Genomic DNA, 22456 nt, shown 5'->3' with positions numbered 1-22456 from the left:
AGTCCGAGTCTTCAGCTGGGCACTAACAAAAGAAATCAATCATCATTAATCTGGCAAAAAATAAAACATTATTTGACCTTTCGCTCTAGGAGCTATCTTCTATCTTCAGAGCTGCTGCTCACGGTGCGGAGGCCTCGCTGATCATGAGTCTGGGGGGGTGCAGGCGCGGCATTCCGGGCAGCTCCGCTGGCTGTCTTATCTGGGGATGCTGTGTCTCACTCTGATTATAAGGTAATATTGGGAAGGTATGGTTCTGGCTGGCTCGGCCCGCAGCGGTAGTGGGGGCCAGGAGCGGCAAGCAGGTGAGTTAAATCGGTGCTGGGGCTGGTGCGGCCTCAGCATTTCGCACAGCCCGCTAGCTGCCTCATGGCGACATGTGGACCGCCCGCCACCCTCACAGCTACAATTGTCTATGCCCTTGGGACAGGTTGCGGCAGCTGCCCAGTCCTCGTTAGGCGGACCTGTCAGCTTTTCTGCTATCGTTAATCTAAAGTATAGTGTAATGCTCTGCGGAGGGTTGTATCAATATAACGTTTGCTGTATACAGTGTGGTGAAATGCTCTGCAATGAGTCGTTTCAATATAACTTTTGCTGTGTGCTGCTGTGCTCTACGGGGTATACGGTACAGTGTAATGCTCTGCAAAGGGTCTCGTTACAATATAACATGTACTGTATAACGGTATAGTGCAGTGCTCTGCAGATGGTCTCGTTACAATATAGTATACATGATATACAGTTATCTTGTAATACTCTGCAGATGGTCTCGTTATAATATAGTATACATGATATACAGTTATGGTGCAATAATCTGCAGATGGTCTCGTTACAATATAGTATACATGATATACAGTTATCTTGTAATACTCTGCAGATGGTCTCGTTATAATATAGTATACATGATATACAGTTATGGTGCAATAATCTGCAGATGGTCTCGTTACAATATAGTATACATGATATACAGCTATGGTGATATGCTCTGCAGATGGTCTCGTTACAATATAGTATACATGATATATGATATGGCGTTTCTGCTACGATTTTCTTTCCCCCCCCCCCCTCTTTTTGTTCACTCACTTTTTAATGGCTTGAATTAAAATTTTGGATTTTATTCGTTTTTCCTGGGAGCTGGACCTTGCTCTTTTTCTTCATCCCAAAAAAAATACATGATATATAGTTAAGGTGCAATGCTCTGCAGATGGTCTTGTTACAATATAGTATACATGATATACAGCTATGGTGATATGCTCTCGTTACAATATAGTATACATGATATATAGTTAAGGTGCAATGCTCTGCAGATAGTCTCATTACAATATAGTATACATGATATACAGCTATGGTGCTATGCTCTGCAGATGGTCTTGTTACAATATAATATATACTATATACAGTATAGTGCTATACTCTGCAGATGGTCTCATTATAAACAAACTTTATACAGTTAGTGCAATTCTCTGCAGATGGGATGGTTTCAATATAACATATTATATAGGGCACAGTGCAATGCTCTGCAGAGGGTCTTTACAGTTAGCATGTGCAGTGTGGTGCAATGCTCTGCGAAGGGTCTCGTTGCAACACAGGGTGGCATTTACTGCTTGGTGTGGTGCAATACTCTGCAGAGAATCACGTTGCAGGGTAGCATATGCTGTGTCTTGTTTCAGTATAGTATACAGTAGGGTGCAATGCTCTGTAGAGATATAACATAGGCTACATCTAATTAAATCATAGTATACACAGTGTAATACTCGTTATTTACACGATCATGGTATCCATACGGTTCATACGCTTGGTTTATAATGGGCATACACGCATTACTGGTACAAGGGGCACACGAGTAGAGCATCTTCACGGTTTGATAACTCCATGAGTTTCTTATCATCCTTACACTTATGGTTAATTCTTACGCTTATGGCACACTGCTCGTACGCGCATAGTATGTATACAGTTTAATGTGCTAATATCATTATATACGGTACATATACTCACTGACGATACATTCACAGCATTTATACTGTGCAAATTCGTTTATGCTGTTCACCTCATGGTTATTCTCTCACTCGCTGGTGTTTTACATGGTCCACATACTTGACATATATGCTGTTCACATATTCTTGGAATGTTCACGGTCTTACGTTCTTTCTACCATGTTACGTTCATGGCAATCAAACACCTCGTAATTATCACTGGTTCATACGCTCAAAGTATCATTCGGTTCATATGTTAATGGTATTTCATACTGGTTACGGCAGTATACTGCCTATAGCAATTATACGGTTCATACACTCATGGCAGTTATAGTGGTCACACGCTCACGGTTCTTAAGTTGTTCACATGTTCACCGCATTCATACACGCAGGTTTCATACGCTCATGGCAGTTATATTGGTTACACGGTCATGGTTTTGTTGTTCACACGTTCACCCCATTCATACACGCAGAGTTCATACGCTCATGGCAGTTATATTGGTCACACGATTATGGTTTTGTTGTTCACAAGTTCATCGCATTCATACACGCAGGGTTCATACGCTCATGGCAGTTATATTGGTTACGCGGTCATGGTTTTGTTATTCACACGTTCACCGCATTCATACACGCAGGTTTCATACGGTTCTCACATATAGTGTTATGCTGTTTCGTGCAGTTGTGGCCACGCGCTCATAGCATGTTCACAGCATTATACTTGCTCATAGTACTCATACCTCATAGCGTCATACCACATATTAATTCGTAGCACATATGCTCGACGCTTATACTGCACATGTACTTGTAACATTTATACTGCACATACACATGGCCTACATCAGGCACATACGCTCTTAACATTGATACCGCAAGTATACTCATAGCATTATACTGCTCAGAGTATCATACCACTATACACTCATAGCATTTATACCACATACACGCTCGTTGTATTAATACCACAGTCATGTTCACGTCATGTATATTGCACATAGAATTGTAGCAATACACTACACGGACATTCGTAGCATTCATTATGTACATATGATGGTAGTAATTATTATGCTGACACGTTGTAGTACTTATTCTGTGTACATGTAGCATTCATTCTGTTATGTTCTCTGCACTAACATCCATAGTGTTTACTGTACATGGGTAATGGTATTTATTCTGCATGTTCATCCATAGCGTCTACACTACACACATGCTCCCGTAGTTTTTACATGGCCCTATTGCCTGACTCCTCTTCAGGTTAAGGGGTCAATGTCGGTTGCTACTGACTCGTTCAGAGCAATCGCATTGTTGTTTATTGTCATGACCTGGCAAGTTCTCAGGTCAGATACAACCTCCTCTGTTTTATTTCACGACTACCGCTTGGGAAGGCCAGGACCTCGGATTCGCATTTTTCTTCGTCAGTGCCACAATAGGAGCAACGATGGTGGAGAAGTGGGGAATGAACTGACGATAGTAGTTGGCGAATCCGAGGAAGAGCTGGATAGCACAAAGTCCAGAGGGGCATGGCCAATCCAAGACGGCGGAGAGCTTGTCAGGATCCATTTGAAGACCCTTTCCAGAGACCAGGTATCCCAGGAAAGGAAGACAACTGCATTCAAAAAGGCATTTTTCTAATTTGGCGTAAAGATGGTTTACACGAAGGCGCTGGAGCACTTGACGGACATGGAGCTGGTGTTCCTCAAGGTTGGAGGAAAAAATTAGGATGTCATCTAGGTAGACAACTATGCAGGTATACAGTACGTCCCGAAAGATTTCGTTGACAAAATCTTGAAAGACGGCAGGGGCGTTGCAAAGTCCAAATGGCATGACGAGATATTTGAAGTGGCCATCTCTGGTGTTAAAAGCGGTTTTCCACTCATCTCCCTCACGAATTCTGATGAGGTTATAGGCACCCCTGAGGTTAAGCTTTGTAAAAAAAACTTTTGCTCCGTGCAGACGGTCAAAGAGCTCAGAGATGAGAGGCAGAGGGTAGCAGTTCTTTACAGTAATTTTATTGAGGCCACAATAGTCTATGCAGGGGCATAGTGAACCATCCTTCTTGGCAACGAAGAAGAACCCCGCTCTGGCTGTTGAAGAAGACTTCCTAATGAAACCTCTCTTAAGATTTTCCTGAATGTATTCAGACATGGCCTTGGTTTCTGGAGCGGAGAGAGGATAAATTCTGCCACGGGGCGGTGTGGTACCAGTGAGCAAGTCAATAGGACAGTCGTAAGGTCTATGTGGTGGCAAGACTTCCGCTTGCTTTTTACTAAAGACATCAGCAAAGTCCTGGTAGACCTTAGGTAGGCCAGGCAAATGAGTAGCGATGGGGATTTGGCTGATTGGTACTGACTTAAGACAACATTTGTGTCAGGAAGCGCCCCCAGGACTTAATGTCCCCAGTGGTCCAGTCGAGGGTAGGAGTGTGTGACGCTGGAGCCAGGGTAAGCCAAGCAGAATGTCCGAGGTACAATTCGGCAAAACAAAGAATGCAATTTGTTCTTGATGGAGTACTCCAACGGTCATGAGCAAGGGTTCTGTGCGGTAACGCACGGTGCAGTCCAGATTCTCTCCGTTTACAGATGAGAAGAAGAAGGGTTTGATGAGACGGGTAACTGAAATGTTAAATCTGTTGATGAACTAGGCTTCAATAAAGTTTCCTGCAGAACCAGAGTCCAGGAAGGCCACCGTAGAGAAGGAGGAGTTAGCGGAAGGAGAAATCCGCACTGGAATAGTCAGGCGTGAAGAGGAGGTATTCACACCTAGTAATGCCTCTCCCACGTTAACTAGGTGCGTGCGTTTCCCTGACGCGGAGGGCGAATAGAGCAGTCTTTAAGGAAATGTTCAGTACTGGCACAGTACAAGCACAGATTTCCATTTCGGCGGCGAGTCCTCTCTTCTTGGGTCAGGCGAGACTGGTCCACTTGCATAGCCTCCTCGGCGGGAGGCACAGGGGTAGGTTGCAGATGACTCTGGAAGAGAGGTACCGAGCGAGGAAACCGCCTGGTGCGAACAAGATCCTTTTCTTGGCGGAGCTCCTGGCGTCTTTCCGTGAAACGCATATCTATGCGGGTGGCTAACTGGATGAGTTCAGGCAAGGTAGCAGGAATTTCTTGTGCTGCCAGAACATCTTTGATGTTGCTGGATAAACCTTTCTTGAAGGTCACGCAGAGGGCCTCGTTGTTCCAAGCTAGCTCAGAGGCGAGGGTGCGGAACTGGATAGCATATTCACCCACTGAAGAGCTACCTTGGACGAGATTCAGAAGAGTTGTCTCGGCAGAGGAAGCCCGGGCTGGCTCCTCGAAGACGCTGCGTACTTCGGAGAAGAAGGACTGGACAGAAGCAGTGGCAGGATCGTTGCGTTCCCACAGCGGTGTGGCCCAGGACAAGGCCTTTCCAGATAACAAACTGACCACGAAAGCCACCTTCGACCATTCTGTGGGGAACTGGTCCGACATCATTTCAAGGTGTAGGGAACATTGGGACAGGAATCCCCGGCACATCTTAGAGTCCCCATCAAATTTCTCCGGGAGAGACAAGCGGAGTCTAGAGGTAGTTGCAGCAACTCGGAGTGGAGGAGAAGCTGGAGCTGGCGGAGGAGATGGTTGACGCTGGGCAGGCAGAAACTGCTGGAGCATGGCGGTCAACTGCGTCAGCTGTTGTCCTTGTTGGGCGATCTGCTGGGACTGCTGGGCAACAACGGTAGAGAGATCAGCAAGACTCGGCAGCGGCATCTACTGTCAGGATCCGGACTGGCGGCTGGTGAGGACACAGGAGGTGGATGCTCTGTGCCAGTGAGGCGATGGCGCGGGTCGTACTGGAGGATTGGTTCTAAGTAGTTACTGGTGTTCACCAGAGCCCGCCGCAAAGCGGAATGGACTTGCTGCGGCGTTAATTACCAGGTCGTGTCCCCCAGTAGCGACTCGACCTCTCTGGCAGCTGAGACTGGTGCGGTACACAAGGACTAGACAGAGGCGAGGTAAGACGTAGCAGAAGGTCAAGGCAGGCAGCAATGGTTCGTAGTAAGGGGCAACAGCAGAAGATCTGAATACACAGGAAAGGGAACACACTAAATGCTTTCTCAGGGCACAAGGCAACAAGATCCGGCAAGGACAGGAAGGGGAAGTGGGTTTTTATGTGTGGGGAGTGATTAGGAACTAATTGGACCAGGCACCAATTAATGGTGCACTGGCCCTTTAAATCTGAGAGACCCGGCGCGCGCGTGCCCTAGAGAGCGGGGCTGCGCGTGCCGGGACTGAGCAGGAGGACGGGACAGGTGAGATGTTCGGGATGCAACCCACGGGCATACGCGTCACGCCACGCGAATTGTATCCCCGCCGTGGGACACAGAGCAGCGCTCCCGGTCAACGAGTCTGACCGGGGGCGCTGCAAGCATGAACAGAACGCCGCGAGTGCTCCGGGGGAGGAGCGGGACCCAGAGCGCTCGGCGTTACAGAAGCTCTCTGCTTGTAAGGAAAATAGACATTCCAAATAAATTATATTTTGATTCTCAAATACAATATGTCTACTTTATGTTTGCATCATAAAGTTGACATGTTTTTACTTGGAAGACATCAGAGGGCTTCAAAGTTCAGCAGCAATTTTCCAATTTTTCACAAAATTTTCTATATCGGAATTTTTCATGGACCAGTTCAGGTTTGAAATGGATTTGAAGGTCTTTCTTATTAGAAATACCCCACAAATGACCCCATTATAAAAACTGGACCCCTCAAAGTATTCAAAATGACATTCAGTAAATGACATAGCAGCAAAGTGAAGGAGAAAATTCAAAATCTTCATTTTTTACACTCGCATGTTCTTGTAGACCCAGTTTTTGAATTTTTACAAGGGGTAAAAGGAGAAAAATCCTCTCAAAATACCTCATATGTGTATGTCAAGTGTTCGGCGGGCGCAGTAGAGGGCTCAGAAGGGTAGAAGCAACAATGGGATTTTGGAGAGTGAGTTTTTCCGAAATGGTTTTTGGGGGGCATGTCACATTTAGGAAGCCCCTATGGTGCCAGAACAGCAGAAAAAAACCCAGATGGCATACCATTTTGGAAACTAAACCCCTCAAGGCACGTAACAAGGGGTCCAGTGAGCCTTAATATTCCACAGATGTTTGACGACTTTTCGTTAAAGTCGGATGTGTAAATGAGAAAAAAAAATATTTCACTAAAGTGCAGTTTTTCCCCCCAAATTTACCATTTTTATAAAGGGTAATGGGAGAAAATGCCCCCCAAAATTTGTAACCCCATCTCTTCTGAGTATGGAAATACCCCATGTTAGGACAGAAAATGCTCTGCGGGCGAACTACAATGCTCAGAAGAGAAGGAGTCACATTTGGCTTTTGGAAAGCAAATTTTGCTGAAATGGTTTTTGGGAGGCATGTCGCATTTAGGAAGCCCCTATGTGCCAGAACAGCAAAAGTATCCACATGGCATACTATTTTGGAAACTACATCCCTTAAGGAACGTAACAAGGGGTACAGTGAGCCTTAACACCTCACAGGTATTTCACGACTTTTGGATGTGTAAATGAAAAAAAAAATTTTTTTTCACTAAAATGTTGGTTTTTCACCAAATTTTACATTTTTACAAGGGGTAATAGGAGAAAATTACCCGCAAAATTTGTGACCCCATTTCTTCTGAGTATGGAAATACCCCATGTGTGTATGTCAAGTGCACTGCGGGCAAATTACAATGCTTAGAAGAGGGGGAGTGCCACTGAGCTTTTGAAGAGTGAATTTGTTCGGAAGGGAAGTCAGGGGCCATGTGTGTTTACAAAGCCCCTCGTGGTGCCAGAACAGTGGACCCTCCCCACATGTGACCCCATTTTGGAAACTACACCCCTCTCAGAATTTAATAAGGGGTGCAGTGAGCATTTACACCCCACTGGCATTTGACAGATCTTTGGAACAGTGGGCTGAGCAAATGAAAAATTACATTTTTCATTTTCACGGACCACTGTTCCAAAAATCTGTCAGACACCTGTGGGGGGGGGGGGGGGTTAATGCTCACTGTACCCCTTATTACATTACATGAGGGGTGTAGTTTACAAAATGGGGTCACATGGTGGGTGGTCAATTATTCTGGCACTATAGGGGCTTTGTAAACACTTATGGCCTTCAATTCTGGAAACATTTTCTCTTCAAAATCCCAATGGCACTCTTTCTCTTCTGAGCATTGTAGTTCACCCGCAGAGCACTTTACATCTTTACATCCACATATGGGGTATTTGCTTACTCAGAAGAAATGGGGTTCCAAATTTGGGGGGCTTTTTTTTCCTATTTTCCCTTGTGAAAATGAAAAATTTTTTGTAACACCAGCATTTTAGTGAAAAAAAATATTTTTTTCATTTTCCCATCCAACTTTAACGAAAATTTGTCAAACACCTGTGGGGTGTTAAGGCTCACTATACCCCTTGTTACATTCTGTGAGGGGTGTAGTTAAAATGGGGTCACATGTCGGTATTTATTTTTTGCGTTTATGTCAGAACCGCTGTAAAACAGCCACCCCTGTGCAAATCACCAATTTAGGCCTCAAGTGTACATAGTGCGCTCTCACTCCTGAGCCTTGTTGTGCACCCGCAGAGCATTCTACGCCTACATATGGGGTATTTCCATGCTCAGGAGAAATTGCGTTACGAATTTTGGGGGTCTTTTTTTCCATTTACCTCTTGTGAAAATAAAAAGTAAAGGGCAACACCAGCATATTAGTGTAAACATTTTTTTTTTACACCAACAGGCTGGTGTAGACGATCTTTTCCTTTTCATAAGGGGTAAAAGGAGAAAAAGCCCCCCAAACTTTGTAACACAGTTGCTCCCAAGTACAGAAATACCCCATATGTGGCCCTAAACTGTTTCCTTGAAATACGACAGAGCTCTGAAGTGAGAGAGCACCATGCGCATTTGAGGACTAAATTAGGGATTGCATAGGGGTGGACATAGGGGTATTCTACGCCAGTGATTCCCAAACAGGGTGCCTCCAGTTGTTGCTAAACTCCCAGCATGCCTGTACAGTCAGTGGCTGTCCAGAAATACTGGGAGTTGTCGTTTTGCAACAGCTGGCGGCTCCGTTTTGGAAACACTGCCGTACAATACGTTTTTCATTTTTATTGGGAGGACAGTGTAAGGAGGTGTATATGTAGTGTTTTACCCTTTATTATTTGTTAGTTTAGTGTAGTGTAGTGTTTTTAGAGTACATTCGCACTGGCAGAGATTTACAGTGAGTACCCTGCTAGGAATTTGAGCTGCGGTGAAAAATTAGCCGCAGCTCAAACTTAAAGCAGGGAACTTACTGTAAACCTGCCCGTGTGAATGTACCCTGTACATTCACATGGGGGGCAAACCTCCAGCTTTTTCAAAAATACAACTCCCAGCATGTACTGACAGACCGTGTATGCTGGAATTTGTACTTTTGCAACAGCTGGAGGCACACTGGTTGGAGAACCTTCAGTTACGTTCTGTTACCTAACTCAGTATTTTCCAACCATTGTGCCTCCAGCTGTTGCAAAACAAAAATTCCCAGCATGTACTGATCGCCGAAGGGCATGCTGGGAGATGTAGTTATGCAACAGCTGGCGGTACGCAACTACAACTCCCAGCATGCCGAGACATCTGTTTGCTGTTTGGGCATGCTGGGATTTGCAGTTTTGCAACATTTGGATAGCTACAGAATAGAGACCACTGCACAGTAATCTCCAAACAGTGGCCCTCCAGATGTTGCAAAACTACAAATCCCAGCATGCCCAGACAGCAAACAGTTGTGTGGGCATGCTAGGAGTTGTAGTTTTGCAAGATCTGGAGGGCTATAGTTTAGAGACTACTGTATAGTGGTCTCAAACTGTAGCCCTCCAACTGTCGCAAAACTACAAATCCCAGCATGCCCAAACAGCTGTCTGGGCATGCTGGGAGTTGTAGTTTTTCAACATCTGGAGTGCTACAGTATAGAGCAGCGGTACTCAACTGGTGGACCGCGGTCCAAATCCGCACCGCGGCCGCCAGGCACCCGAACCTGAACCAGCCAGAGGAGGCACCCGCTGTCCCGACATTCATATGTATCGGGGTCTTCAAGACACCGATACAAATGAATAGCTGAGCGCCGCCGGAGCGAGGGAGCACTCTGTTTCCTGCCCGGCCAGCGCTTCCCTTATTATGTAGACAGGGGTGGGGATAAATGCTGCAGGTGTCTTGTGGTGGGGATAAATGCTGCAGGGGTCTTGGGGTGGGGATAAATGCTACAGGGGTCTTTGGGGGGGGAATAAATGCTGCAGGGATCTTATGGTGGGGTCGAATAAATGCTGCAGGGGTCTTGGGGTTTGGGGGAATAAATGCTGCAGGGGTCTTGGGGTGGGGGGGCGAATAAATGTTGCAGGGGTCTTGGGGTGGGAGGGGGGAATAAATGCTGCAGGGGTCTTGGGGTGGGGGGGAATAAATGCTGCAAGGGTCTTGGGGAGGGGGGGAATAAATGCTGCAGGGGTCTTGGGGTGGGGGGGAATAAATGCTGCAGGAGTCTTGGGGTGGGGGGGAATAAATGCTGCAGGGGTCTTGGGGTGGGGGGGAATAAATGCTGCAGGGGTCTTGGGGTGGAGGGGAATAAATGCTGAAGGGGTCTTGGGGGGGAATAAATGCTGCAGGTGTCTTGGGGTGGGGGGGGGAATAAATGCTGCAGGGGTCTTGGCGTGGGGGTGGGATAAGTGCTGCAGGGCTCTGGGGGTGGGTGTGTGCGGGGTGGGTAAATGCTGCAGGGGTCTTGGGGTGGGGGGGAATAAATGCAGCAGGGGTCTTGGGGTGAGTGGGTGGGGGGATAAATGCTGCAGGAGTCTTGGAGTGTGGTGGGTTGTTAGTGAATAAATGCTACAGGGGTCTTGGGCTGGGGGGATAAATGCTGCAGGGGTCTTGGGGTGGGTGGGGGGGATAAATGCTGCAGGGGTCTTGGGGTGGGTGGGGGGTATAAATGCTGCAGGGGTCTTGGGGTGGGGGAGATGAATGCTGCAGGGGTCTTGGGGTGGGGGGAGATGAATGCTGCAGGGGTATTGGGGTGGGGGGATGAATGCTGCAAGGGTATTGGGGTAGGGGAGATGAATGCTGCAAGGGTATTGGGGTGGGAATGAATGCTGCAGGGGTTTTGGGGTGAGGGGAGGAATGAATGCTGCAGGGGTCTTGGGGTGAGGGGGGAGATGAATGCTGCAGGGGTATTGGGGTGGGGGGGCAGATGAATGCAGGTGAGCAGTGATGATCCCGAGGGCGGGCGCACTCCTCTTCAGTGCGGCCTTGTATCAGAGCCGTGGCTGCCGGAGGGGCCGTGCGTGTACCGCTCCGCTGTTCCAAGATGGCGCCGGGCATCAGAGCAGGCAGCGGGGTCCCCGTGCGGGAGGGCTGGGCCCGGGTAAAGTAAGTGTCGAGAGACATGGGAAGTGGTGGGGGGATGCCAGAGACCTTCTTCTTTTTGTTCCTCGATCTATTCCCCATAGGCACGGCACAAGAAGGGCAAAAATAGCTAACGGCAGGCAGGAGCTCCTCAGCAGCACGTCCTCATACAACCATGGCTAGACACGCCCCCCTAAAGTAAATTTTTTAATGGGCGAGAACACACCCAAAATCTGTCCCAACAAAACTTTGCTTTGCATCCTGCCATTTCTCCCAACTGTTCTTTTTCTACCTGCTTGTAAGGCATGCCTACACTAACTTTTTAATTCCTTAACCCCTTCATGACCCAGGGTTTTTCCATTTTTGCACTTTCATTTTTTCCTCCTTACCTTTAAAAAACCATAACTCTTTCAATTTTGCACCTAAAAATCCATATCATGGCTTATTTTTTGCGCCACCAATTCTACTTTGTAATGACATCAGTCATTTTACACAAAAATCTACAAAGAAACGGAAAAAAAATTCATTGTGCAACAAAATTGAAGAAAAAACACAATTTTGTAACTTTTGGGGGCTTCCGTTTCTACGCAGTACATTTTTCGGTAAAAATTACACATTCTCTTTATTCTGTAGGTTCATACGGTTAAAATGATACCCTACTTATATAGGTTTGATTTTATTGTACTTCTGGAAAAAATCATAACTACATGCAGGAAAATTTATATGTTTAAAATTGTCATGTTCTGACCCCTATAACTTTTTTTATTTTTCTGTGTATGGGATGGTATGAGGGCTCATTTTTTGCGACGTGATCTGAAGTTTTTAGCGGTACCATTTTTGTAATGATTGTAATTTTTGATCGCTTTTTATTTATTTTTTCATGATATAAAAAGTGACCAAAAATACGCTTTTTTGGACTTTGGAATTTTTTTGCGCATACGCCATTGACCGTATGGTTTAATAAATAATATATTTTTATATTTCAGACATTTCCGCACGCGAAGATACCACATGTTTATTTTTATTTTTATTTACACTGGTTTTTTTTTAAATAGGAAAAGGGGGGTGATTCAAACTTTTATTAGGGAAGGGGTTAAATGATCTTTATTCACTTTTTTTCCACTTTTTTTTTTGCAGTGTTATAGGTCCCATAGGGACCTATAACACTGCACACACTGATCTTTCACATTGATCACTGGTTTCTCATAGGAAACCAGTGATCAATGATTCTGCCGCTTGACTGCTATTGCCTGGATCTCAGGCACGGAGCAGTCATTCGGCGATCGGACAGCATGGAGGCAGGTAGGGATCCTCCGACTGTCATGTAAGCTGTTCGGGATGCCACGATTTTGCCGCGGCGAAGGTGAGCAGCTCCCTGAGCTAACCGGCATTAGTTTACTTTCACTTTAGATGCAGCATTCAACTTTGAACACCGCGTCTAAAGGGTTAATAGCGTGCGGTACCGCGATCACTGCCGCGCGCTATTAGCCACGGGTCCTGGTCATTGCTAGGTGCCAGGCCCGACCCGCTATAATGAGGGGCCATGCTGTGGCCCCACGTTATAGAATGGGAGCTGACCCATGGCGTATGCCATGGGTCGGGAAGGTTTTAAAGGGGTACTCCGCCCCTAGAAATCTTATCCCCTATTAACGCATGCCTACACTCACTTCCTAATTCCTAAAAGGGGTATTTAATTTTTCATTTTCACGGACCACTGTTCCAAAAATCTGTCAGACACCTGTGGGGCGTAAATGCTCACTGCTCCCCTTATTTCATTCCGTGAGGGGATTAGTTTCCAAAATGGAGTCACATGTGGGGGGGTCCATTGTTCTGGCACTATGGGGGCTTTGTAGACACACGAGGCCTTCAATTCCGGACAAATTTTCCCTCCAAAATCCCAATGGCGCTCCCTTCCTTCTGAGCAGTGTAGTACGCCCGCAGAGCACTTTACATCCACATATGGGGCATGCTCTTACTCAGAAGAAATGGGGTTACAAATTTTGGGGGGCTTTTTTTCCCATTTTCCATTGTGGGAATGAAAAATTTAGGGTAACACCAGCATTTTAGTTAAAAAATTTTTTTTTTCATTTTCTTATCCAACTTTAATTAAAAATTGTCAAGCACCCGTGGGGTGTTAAAACTCACTATACCCCTTAATACGTTTCGTGAGGGGTGTAGTTTCCAAAATGGGGTCACACGTGGGTATTTATTTATTTATTTTGCGTTTATGTAAGAACCACTATAAAATCAGCCACCCCTGTGCAAATCACCAATTTAGGCCTCAAATGTACATAGTACACTCTAACTCTTGAGCCTTGTTGTGTGTCGGCAGATAATTTTACGCCCTCTCAGGAGAAATTGTGTTACAAATTTTGGGGGTCTTTTTTTCCTTTTACCTCTTGTGAAAATAAAAAGTATGGGGCAACACCAGCATGTTAGTGTAAAAATGTTAATTTTTTTACACATACAGGCTGGTGTAGACCCCAAGTTTTCCTTTTCATAAGGGGTAAAAGGAGAAAAACATGTGTGTGTGAGTGTGCGTGGGGGGGGGGGGGGGGGGGGGCAAACCTCCAGCTGTTGCAAAACTACAACTCCCAGCATGCACTGGGAGTTGTACTTTTGCAACATCTGGAGGCACACTGGTTGGAAAACCTTTAGTTAGGTTCTGACTGTTATGACCCAATTAGCTCCTAGCAGGCTATAACTACCCCTCCCCCTTATTACAATAATTAATTAAATAATAACTGACACAACAACAATTCAACTTTTTATGGGTGGGGATCGGCCACAGCTTTATTTATAAAATTACTTATATAAATAACAATTTAACTGTAACAAAGACACCGATTGGCTTCTTGCCAACCCCAGAGGTGCTGCCACACCGTCTTGTGTGGAGGTCTACCCCGGGTTGACCCCGCTTTCACCGTCTTCTTACCGCCAAGCTGTGACTTACAATAAACAGAGATACAAAAAGGGAGGGAGGGAGGGCAAAACTCCGGGTCCTGGGCAGATTGAGGGGGGAAGGGAGGAACCACAGCTATAAATACCCAGGGGAGGGCCCCTGAAAGCCCGGGAAACTATTACACCCCTGATTGGTGCACTCCTCCCCCCCCACCCATGGGACATACCACTGTAGTTACCAACAAGTTTTTACAGGCGGGGGAGGGGGCTAAAAACCTTGCCTGTATATTTCTCAACCCCTTAACTTCTCACCAGTCAGGGGGCAAGCTAGTTAAGCACAGCTTGCCCCTCCAGACTGTTGAGACCCAATTAGCTCCTAGCAGGCTATAACTTCCCCTCCCCCTTATTACAATAATTAATTAAATAATAACTGACACAACAACAATTCAACTTTTTATGGGTGGGGATCGGCCATAGCTTTATTTATAAAATTACTTATATAAATAACAATTTAACTGTAACAAAGACACCGATTGGCTTCTTACCAACCCGAGAGGTGCTGCCACACTGTCCTGTGTGGAGGTCTACCCCGGGTTGACCCCGCTCTCACCGTCTTCTTACCGCCACGGAGGAGACCAGTTAGCCCTACACTGGGCTCCGACCCCCACCCAAGAGATACTGGATAGCCAACACCTGGGGCCACTTCAGCCCCCCGGACACACCCAACACATTTCCTCTCCAGGAAATCCGCCCAACACATTTCCTCTCCAGGAAATCCGCTCAACACATTTCCTCTCCAGGAAAACCGCCCAACACGTTTCCTCTCCAGAAAAACCGAGGTACCTGCCGCCAGGACCTATTTCTTATATAAATTTGTATTCATTAATTTTATTTATTAATCTTTTTTTTAAAAATTTTTTTTAATAACTCTTGTGCGAACACATCTCTCAGACTCACCCATACATCGAAGAGAGCCGCAGCACTCGCACCACCTTGCGGAAAACCACTCGCAAAACATAACACATATGGGAAACATCAAACTGGGCGAAAATAGCAACACAACATGCAGATCGCCAGCGCCCCATGCGCTGCGCTACCCTCTCCGGAAACCAAGCCATCTCCGCCGGCCCCGATACAAAAGAGGGCGAATCTCAAACTCACAACACCCCATCCTATCAAAGAAAAGCAAAACCCAAAACAGACAAAAAACTCGAAACTGAATAATCGGGGGCGTGGAGCAAAAAATAAAAAAGGGGGGCCGCCCCGTCAAGCAATAGGACGACAACCCGAAAATACTGTCATTCGCTGACCCCCATGCAGCACAAGCTGCGCTACCTGGATCGCCGAAGCAGTCTCGGACAAAAAAGGGGGCCTTTAATTTTAATAATTTTTTTTTTTTTATTACTGTGTCGCAAATTGCACAAAATAGGCACCCAAAAAACAGACACCCCAGTCACAGATGAGGAGAAAGGAAGTGCCCCATCCACATAGCCCCGAAAAAAGCCAGTGCAAACCTCGGATGAGCAAAACGACGCAAAAGCGACAACCAAAAATCCGACCCGCAGCTGCCACCAAGTGACCCAAAACTGATCGGAAAAACCGTTCGCCTACAGCAAGGCCACCCACTCGCGGGCCCAGCCCCTAGGTACGCACCAACATCCCACCAACCACAAAGTAGAAAAGAAAAAATTACCCCCCGCCATGCGCCAACCGCACCCCACTGGGTCGCAGCACAATGGGAAAGCCACCCACCTGTTTTCTCCTTTCTTTGAATAGAAGGTGATTCACATGAACAGGTGAAGATACCCGGCGTCATGTACTAAGAATGTTATTTGGATGCACAGAGAACACAGCCCAAATCTCAAACCTCCTTGGAGAGGTGACACAGCAGTCAACTTCCGTCATCACATCATATGAAAACGAAATAGGAATAAACATCAGAGCCCAGAAGGTTACTACAAAGGGCATTCCAGGTACCAAAAACAAATCCCCTATCCACAGACACATTTGGAACCTCCGGGACCCCCCTCCACTGTAGACATCCCGGCCACCACACCACCAACCACTCGCAAACGCCTTACCGTGAGTGTGACCAAGTCGCAGGAGCCACCAAAGCGGACCAAGAAATACACACCAAACTCCACGATGACCCACGGGCCAGCCACACAGGCAAACCTTCCAACTCCGCCCAAGGGAGCAACCTCCGGAACCACTGCCAGAGAAAAACGAGACAAAGCGTCAACACCCAATACCGACCCCAGGGAGCACAACCCCAAAATAAATAGTAACTCCAAACAGCGAAGCACTAGGCACAACAAGCCGAACACAAGAAGAAATCCGCAAGAGTAATATCAGTGACAACTCCCCGAATGTCAGACCGACAACACGCCACGATCACTCAAAGCACCCCAGAAAAGAAGAAAAGTAACACCAAATTAGAGCGCTACCAAGCGCAGGGGCCAAGCCAACCCACACAGTATCGTTACAAGTCCAGAACATGAGCTGCCGAAGCAAGCACCCAAAGTCCCACAACCAATACCAAGGCAAAAGCGCTAACAAAACCCAAGCATGGCAGAAACCCACTGACTACCAAGACCCAGGGCTAAACTACCCAGCAGCACCACTGGGAAGCCAAACCACACCAACAACCAACCAAACCGCCCACATCCGGAAACAGAGCGAGCTTCCCGTGAGCTGCAACGGGGGACAGAAAGCAGGCCTGTCCACTGCACGACACATGAAAAAACCCCAACCAGCCAAAACGTCAGCCCTTAGTGCACCCGGGGCACATATGTGGGGGCACAGATACCACACACCCTCGGCGGCCAGAGACAACCTGGAGGAAAAAACTCCGCCCGGAACCATATTCCACGTGGAACAATCAGGAAACCAGCAAGGACCGTAACCAGGGCACCTAGCGAGCCCCGAAGAAACCAAAACAGAGAAAACGCAATCACACCCTGACCACAGGAAAGCAGCAGACCAACGCCAACGCGGCATGCGGAACCCATGCTAATCTACTCAGTATTGTTCCAATTTTAACATATGTGCTGCCGAAGCGAGCACCAAATATGGAACGCTTCACAATTTGCATGTCAGCCTTGCAACAACAAACCACACCCCCACAAGCGCAGAGCACAGGAGAATCGCCCTCCGGAATACCACCATGAACAGAAAAACTCACAAGGCAAGGCAAACAGAGACTCAAGCAAACCTACCCTCGGAGACTCAAGCGAAACCTACCCACCGAACACATCAGCTAAAGCACCCAAAACGACATACAGAAGTCCCATGCCTACCAGAGATTGGGAAAATACGGAGAGATAAACCAAACAAAAAGGGGGAGAAAACCAAAAGAAACAAAACCGTAACTGGGCGGCACCCACCGAATCAGGAAAAGGAACAAGCCGCAGGAGCCAAGTCTGCCAAACCCCGGCCACCCAGAGCTTAAGGCCAAAAGAGCACTCACCGCAGAAAACATTTTTTTTTTTTTTTTACTTTTTTATGATACCCTACCAAAGCACCCTGAAATAGAGGAGGAAAGCAGGATTAGAACTCTGGTCTCCCACAAAATACACATTCAACTGATGGCTGCTCAGACCACTGACCTACCGCCAGAACCCAAGAAGAGATGTACTCAACTCCCAACCAGAGACCAAACTCAACATACACACAGAAACAAAAGGACGAACACTGCACAGAACGCAGCCATAAGCACACTAACCGGGGAAGGGGCCAAGCCCCGCATCAGAACACCCACCAATTCCAGAAGATGGAGAAGCCAACAGCTGGAAGAACCACTTCACCACCGCCGCAGGCGTGGGACAAGGTAAGTCGGAGACCGCCGGGTCGCGGGCACTCCGCCACCACACTCACTACCCCTCCACGGGGGGCATTGGAGAGGCAGGAGGAAGAAGGGGGGGGGAGATCTGGGAACACGGGGCGGAGAGGTGATGGGGGGGGCAGATGCAGTGGGCAGAGGGGTGTGGTAAGGGGAGAGGTGCCAGCGTGGGCGGAGTGAGAAGCTGGGTAAATGAGAGGGGACGATAGGAGAGCTCAAATAGTTTGCGCCGTAATCCAAAAGAGCCCGCAGTACCCTTGCCATTTTCTCGGATTGTTTTTTTTAAATTTTTTTAAATTTTTTTTTTTTGTGAACGCCGTTTATTAATACATACAGTAGAAAAATTGACCGAATATGCTAAACAGAAATGCAATATGTGTATTAAATTACCAATATTATTTATTATGTATATCACGTGTACAATGAAATTTTATATTTATTTATTTCTTCTAATTTAAAATTATTTTATTTGAATTATTCATTTATTTATATTTGCGTGCACGCCATAGACGGAACACTTCAAACGACGACATATTGTTATACCCCAGACATTTTTTTTATTTTTTTATTTTTTTATTTTTTTTAGTTATACCTATATCTACATACATACACATATATACACTTTTATTTATTTATTTATCGATTTATTTTTATTTTTTTTTCATTTATTTATATACATATATATATATATATATATATATATATATATATATATATGTATATATATATTTTTTATTATTTATTTATTTATTTATTTTTTGATGGGGAAAAGGGGGCAAACCAAACTTTTATTATTGAAGGGTTAAATGACCTTTATTGACTTAATTCTTTTTATTTTATTTTATTTTATTTTTTTGCAAAGTTATAGCTCCATAGGAGCCACAACCCTGCACACACTGCTCCTAACACTGATCACTTGCCATGTATCAACATGGCAATGATTGGTGCCATCAACGATTGATTGCTCAAGCCTGAATTTCAGGCTTGGAGCAATCAATCAACGAGCGGACGCGCAGGAGGCAGGTAAGTGACCCTCCTGCTGCGTCCCAGCTGATCAGGACAACGCGATTAGATCGCGATTGTCCCGGTCAGCCCGACTGAGCAGCCAGGATGCTTGAAAGTACATCTTCAGACGCGGCGATGAACTTCATCGCCGCGTCTAAAGATGTAATGCCGGACATCTGCCCGATCGGCGATGTCTGGCGTAGCATGGGTCCTGGTTGCTAAGAGCAACCGGGACCCCACGGATATAACGCGCGCTCACCTTGTGAGCGCGCATTATATCTGAAGGAGCGCAAATGGACGTTAATAAGCGTCCATTTGCGCATAGGGAGTTAAAACAGCAGCAGCCCCCCAGGGGCCGCTGCCTCCAGAGCCAAGGGGGGGGGGGGAAGAGACGGAGGGGACCGCAAAGAGGAAAAAGAGACGGAGGGGGACAGGGGGGGGACAAGGAAAACAGCAGAGCATGCTCATAAGGAGCACACCCATAGGGAGGGATACAGGCACAGGCAGGGGAGAGGGCTTTGGCCACGGGCAGGGAAGAGGGCAAAAGGAACGGGCGGGACAGGGCTCACAGGGACTATAGTGGGTAGGAGAGCGGGACTGTGAGAGGTCCGCCAGCCTCCCAAACCCGTCTCGGGTGCAACAGGAGGGGAGGCCAGCTCAGCCATAATGGAGCATGCCAGCCCTCACCCTCCTGCTCCATCCGGGCCACAAATAAAAGGAAGACACATACCAACAGTCAAAACTCCGGGTCCTGGGCAGATTGAGGGGGGAAGGGAGGCACCACAGCTATAAATACCCAGGGGAGGGTGCCTGAAATCCCGGGAAACTATTACACCCCTGATTGGTGCACTCCTTCCCCCCCACCCATGAGACATACCACTATAGTTACCAACAAGTTTTTACAGGCGGGGGAGGGGGCTAAAAACCTTGCCTGTATATTTCTTAACCCCTTAACTTCTCACCAGTCAGGGGGCAAGCTAGTTATGCACAGCTTGCCCCTCCAGTTACCTTACTCAGTATTTTCCAACCAGTGTGCCTCCAGCTGTTGCAAAATTGCAACTCTCAACATGTACTGATCTGCACAGTGATCTCCAAACTGTACCCCTCTAAATCTTGCAATACTACATATCCCAGCATGCCCAAACAGCTGTCTGGGCATGCTGGGAGTTGTAGTTTTGCAACATCTGAAGGGCTACAGTTTAGAGACCACTGTATAGTGGTCTTCTAACTGTAGCCCTCCATATGTTGCTAGGCAACAACTCACTGGCTTCCATAGGATCGCGCACCAGGGAGATGCACCAGGGAGCCATATCTCATCGCTGCCCGCCCGGTAAGTGACCTGTGGCGCCGATGACCACCAGTTTCCTCACTCTTCCAGGACAAAAGTCGGTGGACAGAGCGGGGAACCGAACTCTAACTCCCCCACCCCCAAACTGCTATTGGTCAGTCGTCTCTGACCGACCAATAGCAGGAATAGCAGACCCGTATGACCCGGAATCGCCGCAGATCGCCGGTCTGAATTGAACTGATCGCTGACATGGGGGGGGGGGGTTCTCAGGACCCCCCAGGGGTTTGCACGTGATGCCTGCTGAGGCATGCTATGGACACTTAAAAAAAAAAATCACAATTTTTCACAGACAGAAATAAAATAAATGAGTCAAACAAGTCAAAGAACGGTTTAAAAACAGGGGAACTTTATTATTAATAAAATGTTTGTGTAGGGATTTATGTAACCTTCCATCACTCACAAAGAGCGAACAGTAACTAACTCAGGACAGGAAAAACCTCCAGAGGGGAGGAAACCTGTAGGGAATCCATGGCTACTGTATTGCCCTTCCTCTGGGCATACTAAAGGAGGTTACCTCTAGAATTTGGGCAAAGTGTCTGTGTATGTGCGTGATTCGAGGGTTTATGCCTTCATCCAACTTCTTGCTGTAAGTCCGGAAATATGTGCCTTATTACAACGTCTTGATAGTCCGGAAATGCTACTCCACATCCTGGAAATAGTGCATCTAAGATAGGAAAACAAAAGATAGATTATTTACATGGTTATTATAGAAATGCACATGGAACTGCACTAAAGACCTTTTGGACACAACAATGTGACACTTACCAATCACAGTGATGTATTCAACTTCACATTCCCGCGCGCCTACAGTGTCCAGCATCGGCCCCTCACTGATGGAGAATGAGCAGGAGCTGTGTTATTTCTGCTCAGTGCTGCTCTCTGGTGGACAATGGTTATGACATCACATGTGTGACACGCTGTTACCTCCTGGGAGTTCTATTTGAGCAGTGCTGCTCTCTGATTGGCTGAAACCTAAAAAGCTTTTTAACATATTCTGCATGACTGTTACCTAAGGGATTTTTTTTTTAGCATTTTTTAAATAAAATGACACTACTCCCTGTGGGTGTGTTATATTTGTTTATACTCAGTATTTGTAATATCATTTGCTGTCAGGGCATGCTTGGAGTTGTAGTTTTGCAACAGCTGGACAGACGTCTGTCGGAAGGGGGGGGGGGGGGAGACCACCTAAGATAAGGCAATGTGGGCTTTGAAAAACGCCACAGATAGATTGTGTTTAGTCCCAGCCTAAGCCTAGGAACAGACACAATTTTTGTTTGAGGTTTATTTGGTAAAAAATAAAAATAAACACACCACAACAACTGCGCCCTCATTTCTATTCTCCCAAGACGCCATCTTTGTGTAATTTTTGCCAAAACCACTGGAGGAAATTTATCAAAACCTGTAAAGAGGAAAAGTGGTTGCCCATAGCAACCAGATAGTTTCTTTCATTTTTATGTGGTGGGCAGGAGAGAGTAATTGTGTCTAAGGTGTTGTAGTGGTAGTGTAGGGTCTGTTGGTATTAACCCTAAGATGTCATGATGCCAGGGCGAGGTTTCCTTAGTGTTAATAGTCCTACCGCCAACCGTCCCAGAAACGGTAGGGAGAATAACGGAATATCCACAGCAGATTTTATGAATAAACTGAAGAACTTTATTTGAGGATTTTATACAACAGTCTTCAAACATAACAGTCTCTCTAGAGTGAACCGGGATACAGGTTCCTCACAGGTTGTGCTGGGACTCTGAAGCAATGAGCTTTGATGCTAGCCACTGTGCTACTAATTATAATATTTTAGCTGGTAGAAGTCACACAGGATTAGTTAGTTTGAGCTTTGGTAACTCACGTTTTAGTGGCTGTGGGATCTTAGGCTTTGGCCTAGCTGACTTGAATTGATGCTGATGAGATTTGTGCTGCTTGATAGTCCGGAACTAAGAGAGGCAAGAGCTAAGAGAGTGAATTGATTGACTACAGCCCCTTATATATTAAGGAGGCTGGACAAAGCTCATTGGCCGGCAAACCTGTAAGTCCTGACC

General features: G+C 46.5%; 1 long non-coding RNA gene across 1 annotated transcript; it reads right to left on the bottom strand.

Annotated features, from left to right (window-relative positions):
- Window positions 1-20747: 20747 nt before the first annotated feature.
- Window positions 20748-21321, bottom strand: LOC130296357 (uncharacterized). Its single transcript, XR_008849191.1, has 2 exons — window positions 21189-21321; window positions 20748-21087 (listed from the first exon to the last, which is right to left on the bottom strand). It is a non-coding gene; the product is annotated as an uncharacterized LOC130296357 (long non-coding RNA).
- Window positions 21322-22456: the final 1135 nt, after the last annotated feature.

This window comes from Hyla sarda, chromosome 12, assembly GCF_029499605.1.
Source record: "Hyla sarda isolate aHylSar1 chromosome 12, aHylSar1.hap1, whole genome shotgun sequence".
Classification (NCBI taxonomy): domain Eukaryota; kingdom Metazoa; phylum Chordata; class Amphibia; order Anura; family Hylidae; genus Hyla; species Hyla sarda.
This window is presented reverse-complemented; position numbering and strand designations above follow the sequence as displayed.